The sequence below is a fragment of the Gracilinanus agilis genome, chromosome 1 (assembly GCF_016433145.1).
Source record: "Gracilinanus agilis isolate LMUSP501 chromosome 1, AgileGrace, whole genome shotgun sequence".
In the NCBI taxonomy this organism is placed as follows: domain Eukaryota; kingdom Metazoa; phylum Chordata; class Mammalia; order Didelphimorphia; family Didelphidae; genus Gracilinanus; species Gracilinanus agilis.
The window spans coordinates 692,616,011-692,642,037 of NC_058130.1; the positions used below are offsets into that span (position 1 = coordinate 692,616,011).

The 26,027-nt window shown below is 36.4% G+C and overlaps 1 protein-coding gene across 1 annotated transcript in view; it reads right to left on the minus strand.

Moving 5' to 3' along the window:
* Nucleotides 1-26,027, minus strand: part of COL22A1 (collagen type XXII alpha 1 chain) — a 506,948-nt gene that overhangs the window by 289,161 nt on the left and 191,760 nt on the right. The gene's annotated exons all lie outside the window — the stretch shown is intronic.

The following is a 26,027-nucleotide window of genomic DNA, read 5'->3' on the forward strand; positions in this document are numbered from 1 at the left end:
GCTTTAGAAAGAGGCAGTTTCATGCTTTAGTTCTAAACTACCTTTGTTGTGGCCCTGGACAAGTCACTGGATCAAAATAAGCTTAGGTTCTTCAAATGGCAAATAGGCAGCTACATGGCACAGGGAATAGAGGACTGGACCTTGAGTCAAGAAAAATCAAGTTCAAACCCAGCCTCTTACATTTAACTAGTCATAGGATCCCAGGCAAGGCACTTCCCCTTGTCTACTTGAGTTTTCTCATCTCTAAATTAAAGATGGTAATAGCAATTCTATCCAGTGTTGGTGTAGGGACCAAATGAAGGATTTGTAAAGTACTTGGAAAACCTTAAAACACAACATAAATGTTATGTATTATTTTTCTTATTATTAGTAACAGTACTATTATTGGTGACTACCCTAGTGTTATTACTACTAGCTGTGTGACCCTGTTCAAATCACTTAACTTCTTCTGTCTGCCTCAGTTTCTTTAAAGTAAAGAAGGAATAAGAACAGTATCTACCTCAGAGGGTTGTTATGAGAATAAAATGAGAGAATATTAGTAAATCACTTAGCAAACCTTAAAACACGACATAAATGTTATGTATTATTCTTTTATTAGTAGTAACAGTACTGTTATTGGTGATAACACTAGTTTTATTACTACTAACTGTGTGACTCTGGGCAAATCATTTAATTTCTGTCTGCCTTAGTTTCTTTAATGTAAAAAAGAAATAAGAACAGCATCTACTTCAGAGGGTTGTTATGAGAATAAAATGAGAGGATATTAGTAAATCACTTAACAAACCTTAAAACACTACATAAATGTTGACTGATTTTTTATTATTAGTAAAAAGTACTGTTATTGGTGATAATGCTAGTATTATTACTACTAGTTGTGTGACTTTGGGCAAATCACTTAATTTCTGCCTCAGTTTTCACAGTATAAAAAAAGAATAAGAACAGGATCTACTTCATAGGGATGTTATGAAAATAAAATGATAGAATATTTGTAAAGCACTTAGCACAATGCTTGGCACTCATAGATTATATGTAAATGCTTATTCTTTTCCTCTTTTCCCTAAAATTTTACTGTTATTATTATTATTATTATTATTATTATTATTATTATTATTATTATTTCAATCATCTTATACTCTCTAAAGTTGAACAGAAGAATTCTTGTTGTTATCACTATCAGATTCTTCAGTATTTAATCCATTTTTCTAACATACTTTAGAAAAGGAACATATCTCAATTTTCCTGCTGCAGATTGGCTCCATAGGGTTTGAAAAATTTCCATCCTCCAGAGCAGGGGGTTGGCAAACTTTTTGGCTGTGAGAGCCATAAAAGCCTGTAGTGCAAAGGTGCAAACAACCCTGCAAAAGGCTAACTGGAGAATTTCTGGCAGTTAAGAAGGGTTTAGAACCCAGACCAGCGGGAGTTGGTCCTGGAGGCTCGGTCAGAGCAGAAGGGTCAACTGAGCTTGGTCTTGGGGCTGAAACCTGGCCTTGATTCCCTGATTCTGTGCCTTTTCTCTTGAGATTTTGTAGCTTAGCTAATTCCTCTGGATCTCCCTGACCTTCTCTATTCCAATCACCATTTCTCTTCCTAATTTCCTGTGGGTTCTGGGAAAAGGGTGGATTTGGGTGGTAGCATTCAAACTTTGAAGACTTAGGTTTTCCTCATAGTCAAATAGAGCTTACCCTTGATACAAATTATCTCTTGATTCATTGTGTGCAACTTCCCTAACCTTAAAAGCAACAAAACCTCCAGGGGCTGAGTGAGGGCAGGCTCTTTCTCAGTCTCCCATTCCTGTGTCCCTCCCCCACCTGGAGCTTCCCCCTAGGAGGTTGTTAGAGAAACCTTGTATCCCTCTGTCCTTTATAACCAACCCTGCCAACTTAATAAACGCTGTTGCTAAATCAAAAAAAAAAAAATCAAACCTTTTGCTAAATCATTGTTTGAATGATAAAAAAGGGATAAAGGAGAGAAAAGAATTGTTTCTCTTTGGGCCCTGAGGGGAGCTGGAAGTGTCCATCTTGGAGGAAGTGGTGATCTCTATACTTCCTCTGAGAAGCCCTTCTATTTCACAGATAGGGAAGAATCTTGGGACTCTTCCTTTGTGAACCTGAGAAACTAACTAGAAAGCCCTCTAGTTAGTTTCAAACCATTTCTGACTGGCCCCAACCTTTTGTCTGTAGAAGTGACCTTCCTACCTGAAGGGTTCAGCCTGTTTCCCTTCAGTGTCCTCTGTCTCAAGCCTGTGTACCCAGTCTGTGTCTCCCTGTTGTAGCTGCCTGCCCAACTACCTCATCATCTCCCCTTGACGCTCATTCTACTTCATCATCTTATATTTCCCTAAACTCAGTCATTCCCTTACATCTCCTACCACCTCAATTTACTACCTCCACATTGTACCCTCCTTTCCCACCTAGTGCCTTAGGGACCCACAAACCCCATCCACTTGTTTTATTCCCTTATTACACGCTACATTTTTTAAAATGTAATTTTGTGAGAGCCATACAGTGCTCAAAGTGCACGCTCCTGTAACAGTGTACGCTCCTGTAATAGCGCCTGAAAAAGTTTTGACTTTATGACTCCTGCAGAAAGAGCCATATCTGGCCCTCAAGAGCCAGATATGGCTTGAGAGCCATATGTTGCTGACCCCTGCTCCAGAGTAACAAGACTGCAATTCTTGGATGCTTAGAATGCAAAGGCCTTGAGCTAGAGAGATGGAAGGAAGTAGAAGGAGCTAGACTCAAGGAGAGTGCCAAATAGAAATCAATTGGGGGCATTTGTAGATTTTGAGAATTAAGGGCCTTTTTAATAAGAGTTTTATAGACTATGAAAATTTTACCAATGACAAGGTGGTTATTCCATGGCTTTACAGCTGAGGAAAATTGATCTGGCCCATACCTGGTTTGACTTTACTTTATCAATATCTATAATAGCATTATTTTGTCTATATTCCAATTTAATTCAATAAAATTCTATTCCATGTTTGAAGAACATTTATCACAAAACCAGTTTACCAGTTTCTTGGAGAGATGCAAAGATTAAATGAAACACTGCCCCAGTATTCAAAACTATGCTTAAGTTATCTTTTGCCAGGCTTCTCCAAATCCATCTTTCATCTAGTGCTTTCCTTCTAATTTCTCATATATATATATATGCATATATATATGTATATGTATACATATATATATGTAGCCTGCAATACATAATTGTTTGAATGTTATCTTCCCTCATCAAAATGTAAGCCCCTTGATGGCAGAGATCATGATTTTTTTGTGGGAGGAGGTAGCCTTTGTATCCCCAGCACTCTGCATAATGCCCAGAACATAGTATTTACTAAAAGCTTGTCAAATGACCACTAAGCCTCATCGCACAGAGTATATAGACTAGATAAAAATATGGCTTATACAGAAATACTTATAATAAAAATATTTATAAAAGAGGAAAAATAAAGTGCTAGCTGAAATTCAAGACAGAAAGGCGATTTGGGGAAGACCTCTACAACTATCTTCTTGAACACATATGAATGAATAGCTAAAAGGAACCTTAACAATTATGATTACCTTGACCTCATCACCACAACAACTATTATCAGCAATATGAGTATCCAAAACCACTCCAAGAGACTCATGAAACAAAATAGCTATCCATCAAAAGAGAAGGAATTGAGGGAATCTGAATGTAGATTGAAGCCTACCATTTTTCACTTTATCTCCTTTCATGAATTCTTTTTTCTTATATGTGTGATAAATAATTTCTTTCACAATGTGATGAACATGAAAATATGTATTGTATGAAAACACATGTATAACTTGCCATCATATTCCCTGCCATCCTCAGGAGGATAGAGGAGAGGGAGAGATGGAGAGAACATGGATGACAAAATATCAGAAAATAATTATCAAAAATTGTATCCATATGTAAAAAAATTTAATTTAATTTAAAAAAGAGATTATTACCTTGACTAACCTTTCATTTTGCAGTTCAAAACACTGAGGCCAAGAAGGATAAAAGAGAATAGGAAAGCAAATTGGAATTGGACTCAAAGGACCTCAAGATGAATAAGCTCTTTGTTTTCTTTCTAGCTGTTTCACCTTGGGAAAATCACTTCATCTCTTTAGTTTCTCCCTCTATAAAAGGATAATATATTTTTATTTTGTGAACTATTGAATCATTGTGAGAAAAATTCTTTGTAAATCTTAAAGCCCAGTGAAAATAGTTATAATGATGAAGGATGGCTGGAAGGAAGGAAGAATTTATTAAGCACCATCTAAGAGCCAGGCACTCTGCTAATTGTCTTACAAATGTTAAATGTTTTACAAAAATTATCTCATCTGATCCTCACAACAACACTAGGATATAGATGCTACTAATATCTCCATTTTACAGTTGAGTAAGTTGAGGTAGACAGAAGTCAATCAGAGGGTCTAAGGCAATATTTGAACTCAGATCTTTCTCTCTCCAACCAAGTGATCTCCACAAAGCTGGGATTTCAATCTGTGTCTTTTGACTACAAGTCTAGGCATCTTTCTGATACATGGTGTAGTTCCAATTCTGATTCTAAAAGTTTGAGAACTCCTAAGGCTACATTATTTCCCAGATCACTTCTACCTCTATGTCTTAAATACTTAAATTTCTAATTATGGGGGATTCATTGCCATTGTCAGTCATCTCTCACTGGCAGCTAGTTATCATTCATATTATAAATACCTCTCATCAACCTAGTCAGCCTTCTCTAGATCTTTTCCAGCAGGCCAACAAACCTCCTAAAATATAGCAGACAAAACTAGACCTGGTATTCTAGAAGGCAAAAGTCAGGGGACTATAATTTTCCCTTGTTCTAGACCCTGAGCTTTTTAAATGCAGACTTATTGAGGAATTCAGGACTTTACATTTATCTATAATAAACTAAACTGCTTGTTCTAGACTGTTTAGATTTTACTTCTGCATATAATATATGAGAGAACCCTCACAGCTTTTTGTCATCCATAAATCTGACAAGTAGACCATGTATGCCTTCATCTAAGTTTTTGATAAAAAAAATTGTCATGCAGTACAGGGCCAAGGACAGGACAGATTCCTTGGGGTTGTGCCCTCAGGGTCTTTCCCCAATTTGACATTAATTCATTCATAACTATTCCTTCCACCTAGTTATTCAAGCATTATATTATATAGCTCAGATACTCCTATTCTGTCTACAGAAATTATGTCACTGAATTATCAAATGTTTTGCTGAAACCTAGATGCCCTGCAGACTACAGCATCCCTTGTTTAGTGGGGAAATATATCTGATATTTCTAAATGTCAGGTTATTCATATCAATCTAGAACCCCAAAAGGTCACAGGGAAGCAATGAAAACATTGTCATGAGGTCCACACACTATTCTGTAAAAGGAAAATAAGTTTCCTCTCAGCCTGAGTTATTTAACATGATGGGTGAATTGAAGGATGTTAATTTAGCAAGCTTCATTATCTGCTTTTCTTTCATTATCTGGGGATCTTTCTATTCTACCTTAATTCACAGAGAGTAGATAGTTAACATGAAGAAATTGAGGCCATTTGAAACAGACCTGGATAATGTTAAGATTTCAGAATTAATATGTGTAAATAGAAAAACATCCACTGATGGTCAGAGGATGGTGAAGTAAAGAGAGGAAAGAGCTGCATATGGTTGCTGAGAGTGCCAGTTTTGGAATCAAGAATCCTTGATTCGTATGTTGCTCCTTTTTAGTACTTAGCACTAGAACGAACCAAGTAAGGCATTTAATTCTCTGATGTTTAGTTTACTCATTTGTAAAATGAGGTTAATAATACCATCACCAACTGCCAGATTATTCAGACATGATATAAAAGATGGATTGAGAAATGGAAATGAGCATTTATAGAATGATTACTTCTGACAGGCATTGTGCTTTTTACAAATATCTCATTTGAGTCTTACAACATTCTCTGCTTTTATTATTTCCATTTTACACTTGAAGAAACTGAGGCAAACAGAGGTTAAGTGACATGTCCAGGTTCATGCAGCTGAAGCCAAATTTAAACTTGTGCCCCGTAGTCCAGTGCTCTGTCCCCTGTGCCATTAGCTACCTCTAACTGGAAGAAAAAGGAGAGAATTGATTAGGGAGAAGAATCTGGACACTTTAGATAACTAAAACGAGATAAAGATTTGAACAATTATACCAGCTTGTACTGATTCAGTTCTTTAAGGTTTATGAAATATTTTACATATTTTTTATTTGATATTCACAGCAGTCAGTACTGCAGGCATGATGATCCCTATGTTAGAGATGAGCAAAATGGGTTTACCCATCATCACACAGCCAAATGTATAAGGCAAGATGGACTGCACAAGGGAAACATTTTCATTATAGTTAATTTGGGGGCAAAACCGGACACAATGAATAGGGAAAGATTGTCTATAGGACTGAAATGCTGGTGTTTTGAACAATAGGAAGATTTAATCCACAATGCAGCTTCTTTTTCTTTTTTCCCCCCTGAACTGTCTTGATTCAAATGCCTGTAGGCTGTAACAATTTAGTACAGCCAGCATTTTTGCCCTGCCTATTCCAGGGCTGAGAGGGGGGAAAAAGATGAGTGGGTGGTGGAGGCTTAAATCTTTTATTTACCCTTGTTAGCAATGGCAAACACCCATTTGAAGCATTAAATAAATCCATAAAATGAATACTTCCTCTGCACTTTTCCTGAGTTCAAATGCCAGGCTTGCCAGCCTCAGTTCCTACACTTAGGGCTCTCTAAGGCACTGCCAAGATCACAAACAAGGATTTTAAAGAGAAAACAACCATGACCTCAAATGACATGGTTTCTTTCAGAAGGATTTTTGAGTTGGGATGATAAAGATAGGGACCTTCCTAGAGTCACCTCCCAAATCACTTTATAGGTCTGCTCAGAGTCCCACATTAAACCATGTACCCACTAATCCCTTTGGCTTTCTCTACTTTCCTCATGATAACTCAAGCAAGTGCCCACTTGTTGGGTTCCTTCCCCTCCTCTAGCACAAAAGCCTTTGAAATAGAGAAAAAGGATTTCTGCTTTTTTTTTCTTTTATCTACCACATGTAACTTAGCAGTTACCAACTGCCCTCCCTCATTAGGTGGTCAACCACTGAAATCACAGAAGATAAACATTTCTAGCTAGACGGGATTTTCAAGCCAGCAGTGAAAAGCTATCTGGATTTAAGAGTCAATTCCAACCCCAAAATTTACTATTTGTATGACCTTAGGCAAGTCTCTAATAAATGAAAAAAAATAATAATTAAGCATCTGCCCTGATCAAAACTGAAAAAGACCCTGCCCCCAAGGAAATGATAGTCTCTGGGTAGGGATATATTATTTTTACAAGGCATTTAAAGCAAAATAAAACAGAGTAATTCTGTGAAGGAAAGAAGATGGGGGTGTATGTGTAAGGAAAAGCCTTGTATGTAGGAACTGGCCCCTTAGATGTACTTTCTCATTTTATCATTTCTGAATCTCAATTTTCTTATCAATATAGTTTATATATAGTTTAACAAGTTGATTTTGAAGCTAAACATCTGTTCACTTATAACTAATTCCTTAGGCTTAAGTAAGTTTCAGTTCTTCTTCTTGTTCATTATTTATTTGATCCTAATAAATCATTTTTGCCTTTCCCTCTGCCTCAGTTTCCTCAGCTATTAAAACAAAGTGTTTGGTTTAGATCAGGGGTTCTTGACCACAGATTTATGGATAACTCTGAGACAGAGAGTCTGTAAACTTGAATGGGGAAAGAAAAAGGATTGGATCTTTGTTTTCACTAACTTCTATCTGGAATTTAGCATTTCCTTCAGTTATTTACAAACTGAGAAGTCATCCATAGGTTTCACTAGATTGCCAAAGGAGTCCATGAAAAAAAAAAAAGATTAAAAGCATCTGGTGCCAATGGTTTAATACTCTTTCTAGTTTGACATTCTACAATTGTATAAATGAATTTTGCAAATAAGCAAAATGTCCTAGAAAAGGAAAATTAATTGTTCATAATAAAGTAGTATTTAGATCATTGGATTTGAAGTCAAGGGAAATTATTCTTCTGATGACCTGCACCTTAAGTAGTTTCCTTTCTTGGGACTCTGATGAGATGAATGTATACCCTGGATAGTTCCTGTTATGCAATCAAAGAAAATGATCAAAGGATTATTCAGTAGCAAAATGGGGAACAACTTCAAAGGCCATTTCTGTGAGACTTCCTTTTACATGTAAAGAGTAGCCTGGCTTGTATGGCTCATCCAAAATGCAGACAGCAAAATTTCAATTTTCAAGTTATCACTGAATCTAGACATTTTATAAGATGTGCTCCCACTAATATGAAAATTGCATTCCCCAGGAAGAACCAAACTGACACAGATATTTCATTATTATCTCAGTAATATCTCATCTAATTACTATTTATAGTGTTCTCCCAAGTTTTTCACTCCCCACCCTCAGAAACTAAATGTATCACCAGCTACCTCAAGTGGCTATCATGAGGCATCAAAGTTCACTGGAATAACTGTAGCCTGGAAGGGCTTCGAAAAATATTATTGTTACTTTGAAAGCATGTTCTTAGTCTGACCTCATCTGCATTCAAAATAGAGTAGTGTGGCATAGACTGCTGATTATTACAATGAGTTGGTAACATAATAAAGGAGAAAGAACATTGAAATCAAGAGTCAGAAAACCTGTCTTCAAGCGAGATTTAAAAACTCTCCTTGGAGGGGGCAGCTGGGTAGCTCAGTGGATTGAGAGCCAGGCCTAGAGACGGGAGATCCTAGGTTCAAATCCGGCCTCAGACACCTCCCAGCTGTGTGACCTTGGGCAAGTCACTTGACCTCCATTGCCTACCCTTACCACTCTTCTGCCTTGGAGCCAATACACAGTATTGACTCCAAGACGGAAGGTAAGGGTTTTAATAATTAAAAAAAAAAAAACTATCCTTGGGGCTCTGGGCAAATGACTTCATTTTTCTGAGCCTTGATTTATTCATCTATAAGATATATTCATTAAATAGAATTAATATTTGTATTACCTATCTAGTAGACTTGTTGTAAGGCACTAAGGGTAGATCATAAAGTAAATTATTTTGTAATAATTCCTTAAAGTGCTACATGTTTCTCAAGTGATGGTATTAGAGTAATTATAGTATTATAGTAATAATGCATGTATGCAGGTCACTGATGAAGGCATTTGACCTCAATTATGGACCTATTGTTGTTGTTGAGTTGTTTCAGTTGTGTCCAACAATTCCTGACTCTATTTGGGATTTTCTTGGTACTGGATAATGGACTGGTTACTGATACTTATGCCGATACTGTTACTGAAACTGGAATGGTTAGCCATTTCTTTCTCAAACTCATTTTACAGATGGGGAAACTGAGGCAAACAGCGGTAGGTGACTTGGCTAGGGTCACATAGTTAATAAATATGTGAGGTTTGATTTGAGTTCAGGTCATCCTGACGTAAGGTCTGGCATCACTACCCACTACACCACCTCACTAACCAATTGACTTTTCTTTTACATCAATACCATTTTTTATCATTATTCTCTGACAATTTGGGATCCATGTTCTCTTCCTTCCTTCTATCACTCTTGCCTCCACAAAATGGCATGTAATATGATATAAATCATACATGTGTTATCATATAATACAAATTTCCATGTTCATCATTTGGTGAAAGAAGACATTTAACACACTAGAGAAAAATTCCTGGAAGAAATAAGTGAAAGTATGGTATGCTTCAATATGCTTTCAAATTCCATCAGTTCCTTCCAGAGACAGGAGTTCCTTGAGGTTGTCCTGGATCCTTGCGTTCTGATAATGATTAATTCATTTACAATTGATTATTGTGCATTAGTGCTGTTACTATGTACAATGTTCTCCTGGTTCTGCTTACTTTGCTTTGCATCATTTCATGCATGTCTTTCCAGGATTTTTTTGTGTGTGTTTTTGTGTGTGATCATCTTACTCATCATTTCTCATGGCATGCTAGTATTCCATTATAACCCCATACTGCAATTTGTTCAGTCATTCTCTGATTGATGGACTTCCTTTTAGTTTTGCATTCTTTGCCACTACAAAAAGAGATGTTATAATTATTTTTGTACAACTGAGTCCTTTTTCCCCTATTGTTGATCTCTTTGGGATATAGACCTAGTAGTGGTATTGCTGGGGTAAACGGTTTGCACGATTTGATGGTCTTATGTAAATGGTTCCAAATTGCTCTCCAGAATGGTTGTATCAGTTTTATCACATCTCCTCTAACATTTATCACTTTCCTTTTTTGTCATATAAGGCAGTCTGTTAGGTGTGAAGTCATACCTGAGAATTGTTTTAATGTACATTTTTCTAATTAACAATAATTCAGAGCATTTTTGCATGTGATTAAATATAGTTTTAATTTCTTCATGTGAGAACTACTTGTTTCTATCCTTTGACCATTTGTCAATTAGGGAATGCTTTATATTCTTATAAATCAGCCTCAGTTCTACATATATTTGAGAAATGGCCTATCAGAGATACTTGCTATAAATTTGTTTTCAATTTTTGTATCCTTTATATTATTGGATATATTGGGGTTTTCTGTATAAAACCTTTTTAATTTAATGCAAAGTTATCTATTTTACAACTTGAAATATTCTCTGTCTTGTTTGGACATAAATTCTTTCCATATCTATGGATCTGAGAGACAAACTATTTTGTACTCTCCTAAATAGTTTATGGTATCACTCTTCATTTCTAAATCTCATCTCCATTTTGACTTTGCCTCGGCATGTGGCATAAGATATTGGTAGGTATCGAGTTTCTGCTTTCTCTTTTACAGTTTTCCTAGCTGTTTTTGCCCAATATTGAGTTCTTCTTCCAGAAGCTTAGATCTTTGAGTCTGTCAAACTCTAGATTATTATGATAATTTGCCACTGCATGTTGAATGCCTAATCTATTTCATTGGATTCACTACTCCATTTCAATGGTTGCTGCTTTATAATATAGTTTAGGATCTGGTACGACTAAGCTATCTTCCCTCATGGTTATTTTCATTAATTCCCTTGCCCATTGCCCATTGCCAACTATTGGCAATTATTCAATATGCAACAGAAAAACAGAATGTAAGCAAAAGTAGTTACAAAGAAGAGGCAAAGAGATACCAAAATCTTCATACTTAAAAGTTCAATGCTTTAGTACAGGAGATCTTTTCAGGCACCCATAATTGTTTCCTAATCCCACCTCTTCAGCAAACATTTGTAACATATATGCTTAATAATTTAGGTTCTCAAGTAACAAAAGATGAGAAGATTGGGGCTCAGGAAGAACTGTTAGAGTCAGGCACAGAAATAGCAATGATAGGGTGAGAACTAATAATCCAATGCAATAGTAAATGTAAAAAATAGGAAAATTTCTAATAGCAGACAGAAAAACTCCAAAATCACAACTGTCTAGGATAATTCAGTACAGAAGCAAAAAGCCAATACAGCTTAAAGCCCCTGAGATCATGCATTTAACATCAACATCTTTGCTTGTCTTGGCCTTCCCCAAAATAAGTTCAACACCTGAAATCTCATCATTACCTTGGAGATCTATTCTGCTTTAATGCCCCAAGCTTCCTCAATACTCTTAGCTTTCTCTCCCCTCTGATTGAAGGGCTTAAAACTAGAAAAATAAATAGAGGAGTGGGACTAAATAGAGGACTGGGACTTCCCCAGGGAACTTCATTCACTATCAAATGGTCTACTTGATTTGGACCCTCTGTTGTCCCATACGCTTCATCCACTTTTCAGTTTCCTTTTGTGTATTGTCTTCTCCTAAATTTTAAGTTCCTTGAAGACAAGGATTATCTTTTCTTTTTCTAATTAGTATCCCTAGGATTTAGCACATAGACCCTGGGACTCTTAGGCACTTAATTTTAAAATAATTACAAATTGTTAAAATTGCTGAATTATAACACAATAATTTATTTTCATAATAATGACCAATCATTGTCAAGCAAAGGATAAATTATATTTCCTGCAAGTTGGCAGAATGGTATAGTGGATATAATATTGTATCTGGAATAAAAAATATGGGTTGAAATTCTAGTTTCTCCACTTACTAACCATATGACATTGGTTGTCACAATTTCAATGGGACCCAGTTTTTCATGGTACAATACTTGAATTTGGGTTTAATTTTATGGCCTTTATGGTTCCTTAAATCCTATGATCTTTGTTAAATATCTAGATACCGTTCTTAAATTCCAGAATTCTATTAGTTTATATTATTCCCATTAAGAAAATAATAATAATAAGGATGAATATAATAATAATAATAATAAATGAGAATATGTGTCCATCTTTCTAAGTGTGTGACTCATCTCAAGCCCTAACTGATTTTTTCATCATAGATCTGAAATTGGCTCTGCCTTGACATGTCAGTTCTTACAGTGTACCCTTGGAAATAGTCCATCTAGGACAGTTGACCTCATCTCACTGAGGTCAGATCTTACTAAAAAATACTTGTTCTACCTAACTCATATGGTTGTTGATAGGAACAGATTTTTTGTATAGTTAGGTTAACTATTATTATTTTGATTGCTATTATTACCTTTTTTCTTGCTCTCCACCGCTTTTTTTTGGTAAGAACCATCAATTTCTGATTTAGAATCAATGCTAAATTTCAGTTCCAAGGCAGAAAAGCAGAAATGACTAGGCAAATGGGGGCAAGTGAATTGCCCAGTAACCCATAGGTAAGAAGTTTCTGAAGTCAAATCCAGAACCTCCCCTTTCCAGACCTAGCTTTCTATCCACTGAGCGGCCAACATGCCCCATAATCCACTACTCTTAACAGTGGGTGATGGTCAGCATGCAACGCTGCCTGCCCACTGAGGGACTTAAACCAAATTTAGAGAAAGTCAGTCTCTCCAAAAGAGTTAAAGTGAAAAGTGAGTCATTTCTGGATCTGACTTTGATTTACATCCTTGTGAAACACAAAACTTCTGAAAAAAAATTTTTTTTCTACATTGTAGACTGAGGGCATGACACTTTTATTTATTGTAACTTTTAGCTGTTTATCCCCAACTGACAATGCTATTCCAGTGTATATAAGCCACTAACCTCTCCCCACTCCAAGCCCTTTAATTATCGTAAAAATAGAAGCCACTCAACCACAGTTCTCTAACCTGATAACCATGAATAATGCACATTAATGCACAGTCTAAGAATAGGGAATTTAGCATGCTGATGGAGCCAGACATGAGAAGAGAGAGGGGGAATAGACTGGAGGTGAATTGAATAAATATAGTTTAGAACTGTCTTACATATACACTGACATACACACACATATTTTCCTTGCAATATTTCTTCCACTGATCTAGTGCTGATCCTATAGACTGAATACTTTTCTGAGCTTGGAATCATTCATGTGGAAGTTAATTTCCCCCATGAGCTAGATCTCTGGACAGCCAGCTGGTTTGATTCCAAAAGGCTTCTATTCATATTTTACACAAATAATAATAACACATTAAAAAAAATAAACGGCATTTTCACCCCAACCATATGAAATAGGTCGTGAATGCTTTTTCTTCAATAGTTGGGGAAACTAAGTATCAATGGGAGGAAGTGATTTAGGATAACATCATCATTTCCTATCATAGCTCAAAATCAAACCCAGATATCTTGACTACAAAGCCAATCAGTAGTACAATATCGCCTTTCCTTGCACTTAGGGTTGCATTTATTCACAGTGCTCCTGTGAATAAAGTGATGAAAAATTTTAGTCCTATGAAACTGACAACATCATCATTACTCAAAAGTATTCCTCTTACTCTCTGATGCTATCCATCACTTCTGTGTCAGGAGGTGAATAATATGCATCATCATAGTTCCTCTAGAGACAAGGTTGGTCATTGCATTGATCGGAGTTCTTAAGCCATTCAGAGTTGTTTTAATTTGTAACATTTCTGTTCTTACATAAATTATTCTTCAGGTTCTGTTCACTTCACTTTGCATCAGTTCATACTATGCAGGATTAGCCAAAATAATTTCTTTTGCCATTTCTTATGGTGCAATAATATTCCATTATATTCACAAAATGCATATGTTCAGCTTGTCTACAAAGCAAGCTAGAACAACCTTTGATATTCACCTTTTTTTTTCTCCTTCTTAATCCTTTAACCAGGAGCAGAACATTTGTTTTGCTTGCCAGTATTCCCTCCCCAGAATTATCCTTAACTATAATCTCCTTTTTATCCTTTTGTATCTTTGTTGATTTTACATATATATGCATATGTATATATGACATATATGCATATTTGAATCAAATTATTGTTTTTGTTGTATATATGAATGTCAAACTCTTTTTTCCTTTACAAATAAGGATGTTCATCTAATACCTGCTCCTTTCTTCTTCTCATGTACTCCAATTATGAGAAATAATGTTCTTTTCCATTTTTCTCCTTTCTACTTTTTGTTCCTCATTTCAAAACCTCAGAATAGACCTGATGTATCCATCAGACCTCTGTTTTTCTTATTTAATTCTTCTCAGTATCAATGTAAATATTAAGTTTCTGAAGGGTAGATGATTTTCTTCCTCTGCTATTAAAATGTTAGCACCACATCATCATATAGGTCCTGAAAATTGCCCAAATGACTTTACCTTTCTAAGTTTCTCTGAGCTCCTGTATTTACATTTCAAAATTTCTACTAATCTCTGGATTTTATATCAGAAACTCTAGAATACCCTTCATTTCTTTAAAAGCCACCTCCCCATTCTTTACAGTGTTTTTAAAGAAATTTATCTCTGCATCTTAATCTTTTGGAATATTGTATTCTAAGCTCCTTTACTTATGTTAGAAGTGGCTAGGTCTTATATGACCCTAAATACCATCCATTAAGTGCATCTTTTTTGATATATGCAGAATTTTTTCTTTGCTACAAGAGGTCTGGATTTTGACTATGTCATACTTGGGACATTTCCTTTTGGAGTTCCTTTCAGATGGTGATCAGTGGTGTCTTTTTTTTCACTCTGACTTTTTGTTCTAATTGATGTGAGCAGTTTTCATCCATCATTTCTTATAATGTAATATCTAGATGTTTTTAAATAATAGTTTTCAAGATGCAAAGATGCAAATGAGATTTGGGTCCAATTTCAGTGATTTCAAAATTTTATACTCCAATAATTCTCAAATTTTCTCTCCTTGATATGTTTACCAAGCCATGTATTTTTTATGTCAGATGTCTTATTTTTTTCTTTTTTAAAAATGCTTTGATTTTGTCCTAATATTTTTGTTATATTTTGAAACCATTGATTTCTGCTTGATTTAGTCTAGTTTTCAGAGATTCCATTACTTGAGGAACATTTACAACTTCATCTCCTAAGTTACTTATTCTCCTTTCAATGCTTTTATCCAAAGTTTTTATTTAGTTTTTTATTTCTTAACCTCTCCTAGATATTCATTCCATCCTAGTGGGAAATGCACACCATTTACCTTTGCATCTCTGTTTGTAGTCTTTATGAAATTACTTGCTCCTATTTTTGTATATCTTCATATTTGCAAAAATTTTTGATACTAGTTGGCACTTTCTTTGATACTTTGATACTCATATCTCCAGTTTTAATTCTTGAATTGGGACTTTTTGTCAGAGCCATGTTGCACCTCCTTCTCAGCTTCTGGGTGTGATGACTAGCCCTGCTTGTCTATCCCTGGGTCACCTGATTCAACTTACCCAATTTATGCACCAAGGATCTTTATGATTCAGACTGTTGGATCCTCATGTCCCTTTCTAATATCTTAGAACAGAGTATTAGGGACCTTAAAGCAACTTGGTCTAAAGTGTCCTAGTCTGCTAGCTAGTCAATGCCCAGGTCTGCTCTCTGAGATCTTTAAGGTCTCCAATGTATGACTTTCTGACACCCTTTTAAGATTTCCTTGAGGAGTCCTCCTGTCTTGGTGCCTCTAGAAAAAAAAAAGCTTATAAGCTAAATGTTTCTGGTCACCATGGGAGGCTACTTTGCCCTGAAGATAACAGCCCCTTTCCTACTGCCCTCAGACTTCATGCTAACCTTTTTGTGCTGTTCTGATATGGGAAAAATTACTTACTATACTTTCTCATTGTATTTCTTGGTTTCATTGTACATCATTTGATCTGCTGTGGAGTTCAAGGTTTTGCTGAAGTAAATATATGAGAACTGGGAAAACTGCCTACCATTCAAGCAGACAGTCATCTTGGACAAAAGTTCAATTCTATGACCTTTCCAGGCTTATTTCATACTGCTCCTCTTTGAAGCAAACTGAACTATTCCTACTTTCTCTTACCTCCATCCATTTGTAAAAGACAGCCCCATGCTAGAACTGTCTCTCTGACCATCAAAATCAGGCAATTAAAGCTCTCTGAAACCTTAGTTACATCTAACTTTCCATTCTTATTTCATTTTTCCCCTTTAATACATTTTTCATTTTAACAAACTAGCCTCTAGCTGTTTCCTATATATAACAACTTATGTTTGACCTTCATGTCTTTATACAAGTTGCCTTTCATGTCTAAAATAGACTTTCCCCTTACTTGAACCTTGTAGAATACCTAGATTCCCTCAAGGCACAAATTAGGTGCCATTTCTTACCTGAACTCTTCTCTGGTCTTTCTCTTATGAGCACTATTTCTTTCTTGAAGTTGCTTATTATTGTTTTGCATATATCTGTCATTGTTCAATCATTTTTCAGTCATGTTTGATGCTTATGACACCATTTATTTTTTTCCTGGCAAAGACACTGGAGTGGTTTGCCATTTCCTTCTCCAGATCATTTTACAGATGAAAAATCTGAGGGAAACAGGGTCAAGTGACTTGCCCAGGGACATACAGTTAGTGTCTGAGGTCTTGTTTAAGCTCACAAAGATGAATATTCTTGACTCCAGGCTTGGCACTATGCAACCTAGCTGCTTAGTGCCTGGCATCTAATTGATACTTGATAAATGACTTTTTAAAAATTTGGATTATATTGAATTTAGACCTTTTTCCTTTAAGGCAGATCTCAGATTTTTCTGCTTCCACAGCACTTTCCTAAATCTCCCTTTCATAAGTGATCCCTCCTACTTTGAATAGCTCTCTTCCTTCTTTTTTTATTAACTCTTCTATATACTTAATAACTTTCCAATTTACATCCTATTTGTTTTTGTACATATCTCTCTCCCATCACTAGACTCTAAGCTCGTAAGTTGAGTGTTATACACTTTCTCATCTCTATGGAAAAAATAGGCAAAAACGACACTGGATTAGAAAGCAGAGCAGGATTGTTACTTGCCCTGGAGAATAAAAAGACTACATTGCTAGGACTCAGAATCCATCAAAACATCCAAGTTATTATTAAGATATTTCCCCTTCTATCTGAAACCTACCTCTGTAACCTCTACCCATCACTCCTACGTCTGACCTATTTCAAATTTCTAGGCTGACATCAATCAAACAAGAGAGCATTTAAGGTACTTTGTAATAAAAAAAGGTCTCTATAAATGTCATCTATGGGTATTATTGTCAGTCCTAGTTATACCATGTTTTACCTACTCAGAGAATCCTTGAATTGTTTCTGCCTAAAGGGAAGGAGAATTCTGATTTTGGCTGGAGGGCACAGGCATCAGAACTCCGGTGACTTGGTTCTATTCCCATCTATGCCAATTACTGAATGTATGATCTGGAACAAATCATTTCCCTTTGCTAATCTCCATTTCCTAATCAGTGTTCACTCCTTTCTAGCTCTTTCATTCTATGTTCTATTATTCCAAAATCCAACTCTTCTAGTTCCAACATTCTATTTTCAGTCTAACAATCAAGCACTGTCTTTTCTTTTCTTCTCTTTTTTCCCCTCCCCAAACCTTTACCTACTATCTTAATATCAATTCCAAGACAGAAGAATAGCAAAGGGCTATGCAACTGAGATTAAGTGACTTGCCCCTGTAGGTCACAATACAGCTGGGAAGTGTCTGAGGCCAAATTCAAACCCAAGTCCTCCCAATTCTATCCACTATGCTAACTGCCCAAGAATTTTCTAATATTCTTTGTCCTTAATCCTCTTGTAACTCTAATATTCTATATTCAACACATCCATTATTCAAACATATTCTAAAAGTCTGTGTTCTAAATTCTCTCTCAGCTTTGACAGTATATGGACTAAAATTCTCTGCACTAGTTTAGGTCATCTAGGTATTTATATTCTGTTCTAAACTCTTTCCCAACTCTGACCTTCCACAATTCTCTGACAGGCTAATATTGAATGCAGCCATCCTTATCTGAGTAAGCCGTTGGTAAGACTCACTTGATCAGAATGTGCTGAGCACCTACTATGTGAAAGATGCTATATTCATTCTTAAATTCCTCCCAATCAGGGAGAAGAAAAATCATCCTTCTCTAAGCTTTTCTTTGAGGAGGTGTTTTTGTTTTTCCAGAATCTAGATCCTTGAAAGCTTGTATGAGCATAGCGAATGTCCAGACTCAAATGTGAATTTAAGTACTCGTTAAGGTAAACAATTTGGGGTGCTTCCTGGGCTTCAGAGCCTCAGGTGAGGGCCTGAGCAACAGTGTAGTTTCTGAAATTTAAAGTAAGCTCTATTTGATATCACTGGAAGAGCAAGTGAGGTCCTGACCTTTAAATCCCAGAGCATCCAAGAGAACAGTTATAAACTCGTAGTTTCATTAATTTCCAAGCTCGTTGTCTCAAAGGATGAGGTGGGAGTTGAGTATGTTGGTGTTAACTGAATTAAGACTCTATCTGATATCAATGATACCTCTACAGTTGGGGCTCTTTTGACTGTCAAGTTGCTGATAATAGTAAGCATCAAGAAGCAGGTTTTGGACTGAGGTCTTTGGACTAAAGAACCTTTGTCTTTCTACTGTATCATATTGCTTCCTTCTTGACTTTAAGTCCAGAGCTTTGGAGAAAGGATAACTTTCTCAAAATTATACACAAATCAGGAGAAGCTAGGTGGCTCAGTGGATTGAGAACCAGCCCTGGAGATAGGAGGCTCATACCTGGTCTCAGACACATCCTAGCTGTGTGACCCTGGGCAAGTCACTTAACTCCCATTACCTAGCCCATACCACTTTTCCGCCTTGGAACCAATACACAGCATTGATCCTATGATGGAAGATCAGGTTTTTTTTTTGGTAAATATATACACAAATAGACATTTTACTCCTAAAACAGACACATTTTCTTATCAATTCCAACCAAAATAATGCACCAACAACATCCTCAAACCCTCACCCATACACATGAATTCATGAGCTCTTTTTGTCACCTACATGCAGACTTCAACACTCCCAATATCTACAAACTCACATACTTTTGCCTTCACACAGCATATAGACAGAAATACACATACACATAAAATCACACATTATTCGCACATATTTGCACGGAGAGTCTTACAGAGACAAATACAAATCCGCGGCAACAGCGTAGAGCCTTGAGGAGGTAAAAATAGCTACTCTTTGTTCTGAACAATGATTTCTTTCCGTCCTCTTTCATCCCTACATGTTTATGGCTATGTTGAAAAAGTGAGGAGACGAGGAGAGGACAGCCTCAGCCAGTGTCCAGGAGGCCAAAATATTGGCGATGCTGATTCAACAGACTCCATAAAATTCAGCTGAGTTCCCCACATTCGCCTGCTGAATGTTTTTTTGAAAGCACCTCGTTTTGAAACATGAGCACAAAATCCATATGAAGTTTATTTATGGCTGGATGAATTTCTGTGAAAATGCTTGAGAAAGCTCTTTTGTTTTCTGTTGTTAAAATGAAAAGGAAGAAAAAAAAAAAGAGGCACTGTTGAACCCTCTTTTGCTGACCATAGTATCTCTTCTGGGGGTAGAGGGTCTCTCTGTTCTTGAAGAAGTTTGTAGAATTTGTTAGATTTACCTGCTTGGCACCTGCTGACAAAAAGGTAAGAGACCTGAGGGATAGATTGAGATGTACATTGTTGGGCATGTCCAATCTGAAGCCATATTTTGCTTGACTATGTTGAATAGGCAGCTGGTCTCAGGACCAGATAGGAATCTAGGCTGTAGGATGCTAAGCAAATAACTTAATTGTTCAGTGTTCAAGGCAACTCTTCCCAGATTCTTTTAAGTTTCAGAGGGAGTGCAGACCTTCTTCTGTTTTATGGTGGGAAAAATTCTCATACAATTCCAGTTCTAATATCTATACTTATTTGTTACAAGTTATTTTCTAATAGGGGAGAGGAAGAGGGAAATGTAGATTAGTGATAGTGACCCTCCCCAAATTCACATACAAAAGAAAAAAGAAGAGAATAGAAAAAAACTTCCAAGGATTCAGACAAGTAGGAAAACTTTAAAATAATATGTTGAATTTATCACTTAGACTGTTTGGATTACGATCAACTGCATATTAAAAACAAGAAGTAAGTTTTATATAATAGTGATCCTTAGTTTTATGTAAAAAAAATGTTGTCTTTTTGCTTCAATGGGTTCCCAGTGATTACAGAAAAAGACTAGACACTTTAGCATAGAATTTAAGGCTTTCCAAGTAAGAGTAAGTAAGTTCACATCAACTACCTTGGTCTCATTTTGTTATCCCTAAAATATGAAGGGATTATCTTGATGATGTCTAAGATTACTTTAAGGTCTGACAATTTATATAGTTTCCTATTTCTATATTCTAGAGTATCCTCTGTGATTTATGACTCTTTAAAAAAGAATAGCTAATGTTTATATAGCTCTTTAAGGTTTATAAATCACTTAATATGAATTATCCCAGGGGATTCGCAAAACAAATCTGTAAAGTAGAAATTATTATTCCCACTTTTTTGTTGTCATTCCATCAGTTCAGTCATTTCTTTGTGTGACCCCACTTGGGTTTTTCTGGGCAAATTTATTCGAGTGGTTTGCCATTTTCTTCCTTAGTTCATATTACAGTTGAGGAACTGAGCCAAACAGAACTAAGCAACTTGCCCAGGGTCACACAGCTACTAAGTGTCTGAATCAGATTTGAATTTAGGAAGTTGAATCTTTCAGTCTCCAGGTCCAGCCTCTATCAACTGTGTCACCCACAGATAAGGAAACAGGCTAAGTAACTTATCTAGAGTCACACCACTATCAAGAGTCTAAAATAGGATTTGTCATCAAGATATCCTGAATACAAGTACAGGATTCCTAATGAAAGAACTACTGAAGAATGACTAGAGAAGGAAGATCTGACTTTCTGGATAGCAGGGAGTATTTGAGAAGAGGAGAAACAAAGTACTGTACTCAAAGGCAGAGAAGGTTTTAATTTCTGCAAATAGTTTTGTAATGTAAATATACATTTTGTACTGGACTGAGATGGGACAAAGGAATTTTGTCATATGAATATCAGACCACATCTGGATTTTAATGTTTCAATTCTAGGAGCCTCATTATAAGAAACTCATTGATTGGAGCATTATCAGGGATGGTGACCAAAATATCATAAGAGGATGCAATGAAGGAACTCATGGAGGTTTAGCTTTGAGAAGTTAAGACCTGGGGAAAGAAGAACATGATTGCTGAATTCATTAGTGTAGGATTAGGGAAATTGTGAGATGGCAAGGGTCAGTGGCAATGAAGTCTCCCTAATCCCTAGTCCTTGGAGAAACACAGGCAGGCTTGACTGAATGGGAAGGGCAGGAGTCTATGGAGTATTCCTTCACCTCCACCCTCCCTCTCAGCAATTGGAAGTCAGTTAACTGACATTAACCAGACAGTAATGGAGGATAATCTGGCTTGATAACTTCTGGGCCAAGATGGTAAGTGGGGAAAGGCTAAACTCCTTATGATGATATCTTTCTCTGTATTATTTCCCCACAGGATAGAATAGGTGAAGCTTGATGTCTTAGAAACAGCTCACTGACTCAGAGGTTAAGATCAACTTCAGAGCCACTAGTAAGAGGAAGCTGGCTTATGGAGGATGTGAGTATTTCCTCAAATTATCTGTATCTAGACACAGTTCCTAGATGATAAGAGTTTAATGACATCTGGGAATAGGAAGGGGGAAAATGGTTTAGGATTGAGAGGTAAGGGGAGCTATCTAAACAGTTACATCAAATAAGCAGCCCCTCCCCCAAAAGAGGGAAATGTATCTTGAATGGTTGATCTCCTATTTAATCCCCTAAATATTCTTCTTTCTCAACCTAGATAACTAAACTAAGGTAGACTATGGTCTTGTTTGAAGGTCTAACAAAGTAAAGCAGTTTTGGCTGTCAGAGACTGTTGGTTCCAGCAGCTGCACAGAGTATGAGTGCCCAGAGCCAGGAGCCAAGCCTCAGGATCCTTGCAAGAAGGGTGACCTGGCTTTTTATACCAGGACTCCAACTGCTTTTAACTGCCCCTCTCTTAGAGTTCTGGGGGGCACTATGGAATTCTATGCTGCAGCTTGAACCACTCTCAGCAATATGGATCCCACATTAGTCAATGGGCAATAACGTGTAAGGAGACTTAGATTCACTCTTAGACATAGAGGTCGGAAGTAGGGAGTGATGGGTGACAGTTCTAGACTAGAGATATTATGCTACACAGATAAAGCTAACCAAGGATAGAAAGCTTAGCCTGAATAAATAGAGTTTCCCATCACTAGGAAGGATCCAAAAGGAGGTGGAACATGAGTATGTGTCAAGGATAGATTTCATAAATAGAGAAGAAGAATAGAAAATTGCTGCTCAAGCAGTGTTCTCTGTGTCTGTAACACTGTCCCTGCCTCTCTTTGCCTTTTGAATTCTAAAATCAAATCAAACACCATCTTCTCCAGGAAGCCTACAAGGATCCTTTGGTTGGTAATCAATTTTACTCATGAGACCTCAGACTTTAACTTTTCTATCTTTGTATTAGAAGCAGTTTGGCAAGGTGGACAAAATGCTAAAGTGAACATTAGGAAGACTAGAGTTTGAATCCTACCCCAGATAATACTGTGTGATGCTGGTCACTATACCTCTTAGGATTTCCTTTTCCTTAATCTATAAAATAATAACAACAACAACAACAACAATAATAATGATAGCCCCTATATTGTAGAATCACTGTGAGGATAAAATGAGATAAAATATATAAAATACTACTATCAGCATCAAAATGTAATATAAATTTCACCTCACCTTATTAATCCTAAATTACCCATTTTGTAAAATTTTTCATTATATATATTTATGTTAATGCCTTATCTTTGGCTTGACTGTGATGTCCCTGAAGTTAGACATCCTATCTTACCAAACTTTGAATCTCTCTCATTGTCTACAAGAGTGCCCTACACATACCAAACACTTAATCAATTTTTGTTGATTTTGACTTGATTTCTCAGATCCTTGTAAGCTGAGATTTAGTTCAAATTTTTCCTTTATTATTTTTCACTTTTAAGATTTCATTCGATTTTTTACAATAGCCCACATCACATCACCATAAGCCATAGGGAATACAAAATAGATTTAAAAATTAATATGGGTGGTTAAGAAGCAGAGTAGATAAGAGTACCAGGCTTGGGGTCAAGAGGACTTGGGCTCAAATATGGTCTCAGATATTTCCTAGCTGTGTGACCCTGGGCAAATCACTTAATCCTAATTGTCTACTGCTTGCCTCTCTACTGTCTTAGAACTGATACTACAGAAGGTAAAGGTTATTTAAAAAATTAATATGACAGTTATTTCCTTTTATTGGATATATTTGTCCCATGATCAAAAGCTATTGGGGGATAATCATCAAGGTCAACTCTAATTCCTCCTTACTTTTATACATTATACTTAGGTCTATACCAAAACAATCCTATCCAGATAGCTTCCTAGACTTTTTAAGACTTTCAGAAGTGGCATTAGTTAATTTCAGAAAGCAGAAGTGAAAATGGCATAAGGAAAACTATTCTAGATCCAGGAAACCTTTAATTTCATACATAGAAAGTGGAGGAGGCATGGTGAGACAGTAATTGGTCTGAAATGATCCAGGGGTTTTAGAGGACTGCAATTTCCATATGAGTAATAAAAGTGATATGGCAGCCAAAAAAGCTTACATGAACTTGTTCTACATGAAGAGACGTTTCCAGGAATAAGAAGGGAAGATTTCTTTATTCTTCCCTGGCCAGACCACAACCAACCGGAGTATTTTGTTCAGTTCTGGCCACTGTGGTTTGGGAAGCACATTAATAAGCTTTAGAGAATGATCAACAACAAACCAGAATAAATAGCATCAAAGTCAGAAAGTATTAGATTAGAGGCAGTTAGATAGCACAACAGATAGAACACCAGCAAGACCTGGGTTCAAATTTGGCCTCAGACACTTCTTAGCTTGTGATTTTGGGCAAGTCATTTAACCCTGATTGCTTAGCCCTTGCTGCTCTTCTCTCATAAAATTGATAATAAGATAGAAAGTGAGCATTAAAAAAGGGGAGGTGGGAAGAAAAATCTCCAGGTCTCTTTATCATCTCTGATAATCTGATTAGGACAGTTTATTTGATAAGGAAATAAGGGACACTGAACATCTTTTAGCTCATGCTTCCAGCTCTGACTCTAGGAGCATGGAGTTTATTATATATATATTTCAAGACTCAGTTCACACAAAAAAATCCCCCCGGAAACTTTGCAGATGTGCAGAAGTTATAAATTATGTCATATCAAAACAAAAAGGTCTCATTGGCTTCAGAACAGACCAAGGCCAAGGCTGAATTTTGACTGGGTTCTTATCAGAAAGCCAAGTAGGGGAATATTTTTCTCAGGGTTGAATTGCCCCTGCTAAGGTTTTGGCCTTGGCTATACCAGGAAGCTGCATTCCTGGCCAAAGGGGGAGAGTGTTAACCTTTTAAAAGCTGGCCCGCTAGGAACCAAAAGCTCTTCAATAAGGCCACAATACTTTTCAAGAAGAAATCACAAGGATCACAAAAGGGGTCAAAAGAGGAGTCTCAGATTTTTATCTATTCTCTTATTGGCTTCCCATATATTTCCCCCTTTTCTTTAAATTAAAATGATTTATTACACAGGAAAACTTTGAATGATAAAAGAAGTTATAAATTGGTTAAAATCAGCAGTTATAGCTGGATCTGATAGGATTTACAGATTAAACTGTTTATTTCTGGCTCTTTACAGAAAATCTTGGATTCAAGTCCTCCCTCTGACATATTCTTGCCATTTGACCAAAGGATAGCTAATTAAACTCTTAGTTCTATAGGTAGCTCTCTAAGACTGTAAGTTTCAGAGCAGATGTCAATCTGCATTCATAGATGAAATTTTCTAAATAGAATTCCCAACATTATAAAATGGATATAGTGCAACCCTCTTGTCCCTAACCCTACAGCATAAAGTATAACATGAAGAGGATAGATAATTAAAGCTGGAAGATGTTGATTTTATGTAGTACTAGAAGAAATGAGATGGGGTGAAATACACAGAATAAATAAAACAATTTTTTAGAATAACAACAAAGTGATCTGATAAAACAACAAAACAAAACTGAATGTTGTAAATTTATAATGACAGAGCTTGTCCCTAAAGAACAGCTCAGAAAATGTATCTCCCTTCCTTTACTGAACAGATATATGTCAGATAGGTGATAGAGTGGTAGATGGATGGATGGATGGATGGAGGTATGGATAGATGAGAGAGATGTATGTATGGGTGAGTAGAGATACATAGAGAGATAAATAAATAACAGGATCTAGGGTACAGCATATACTTCTATATAGAGTAGACTGGATTGACTTTGTAAGCTACTTGTTTTTTTTCATTCTTTTGTTGTTATAAGGAATAGCTCACTGGATGAAAAAGAGTTATATTCAGAAATTGAAGTGATATTAAACCACACAAACTGATAAAGATGAGCTAAATTTAAAATTAGTCCTGGGTTCAAATTTAGCCTCAAGATACTTCCTACTTGGGCTTTTTGGGCAGGTCATTTAATTCCCATTGCCTACTCCTTACCATTGTTCTGCCTTGAAACCAATAATTACTGATGATTCTAAGATTGAAGGAAGGAAGGGAGGGAGGGAGGGAGGAAGGAAGGGAAGGAAGAAGGAAGGAAGAAGGAAGGAAGGAAGGAAGGAAGGAAGGAAGGAAGGAAG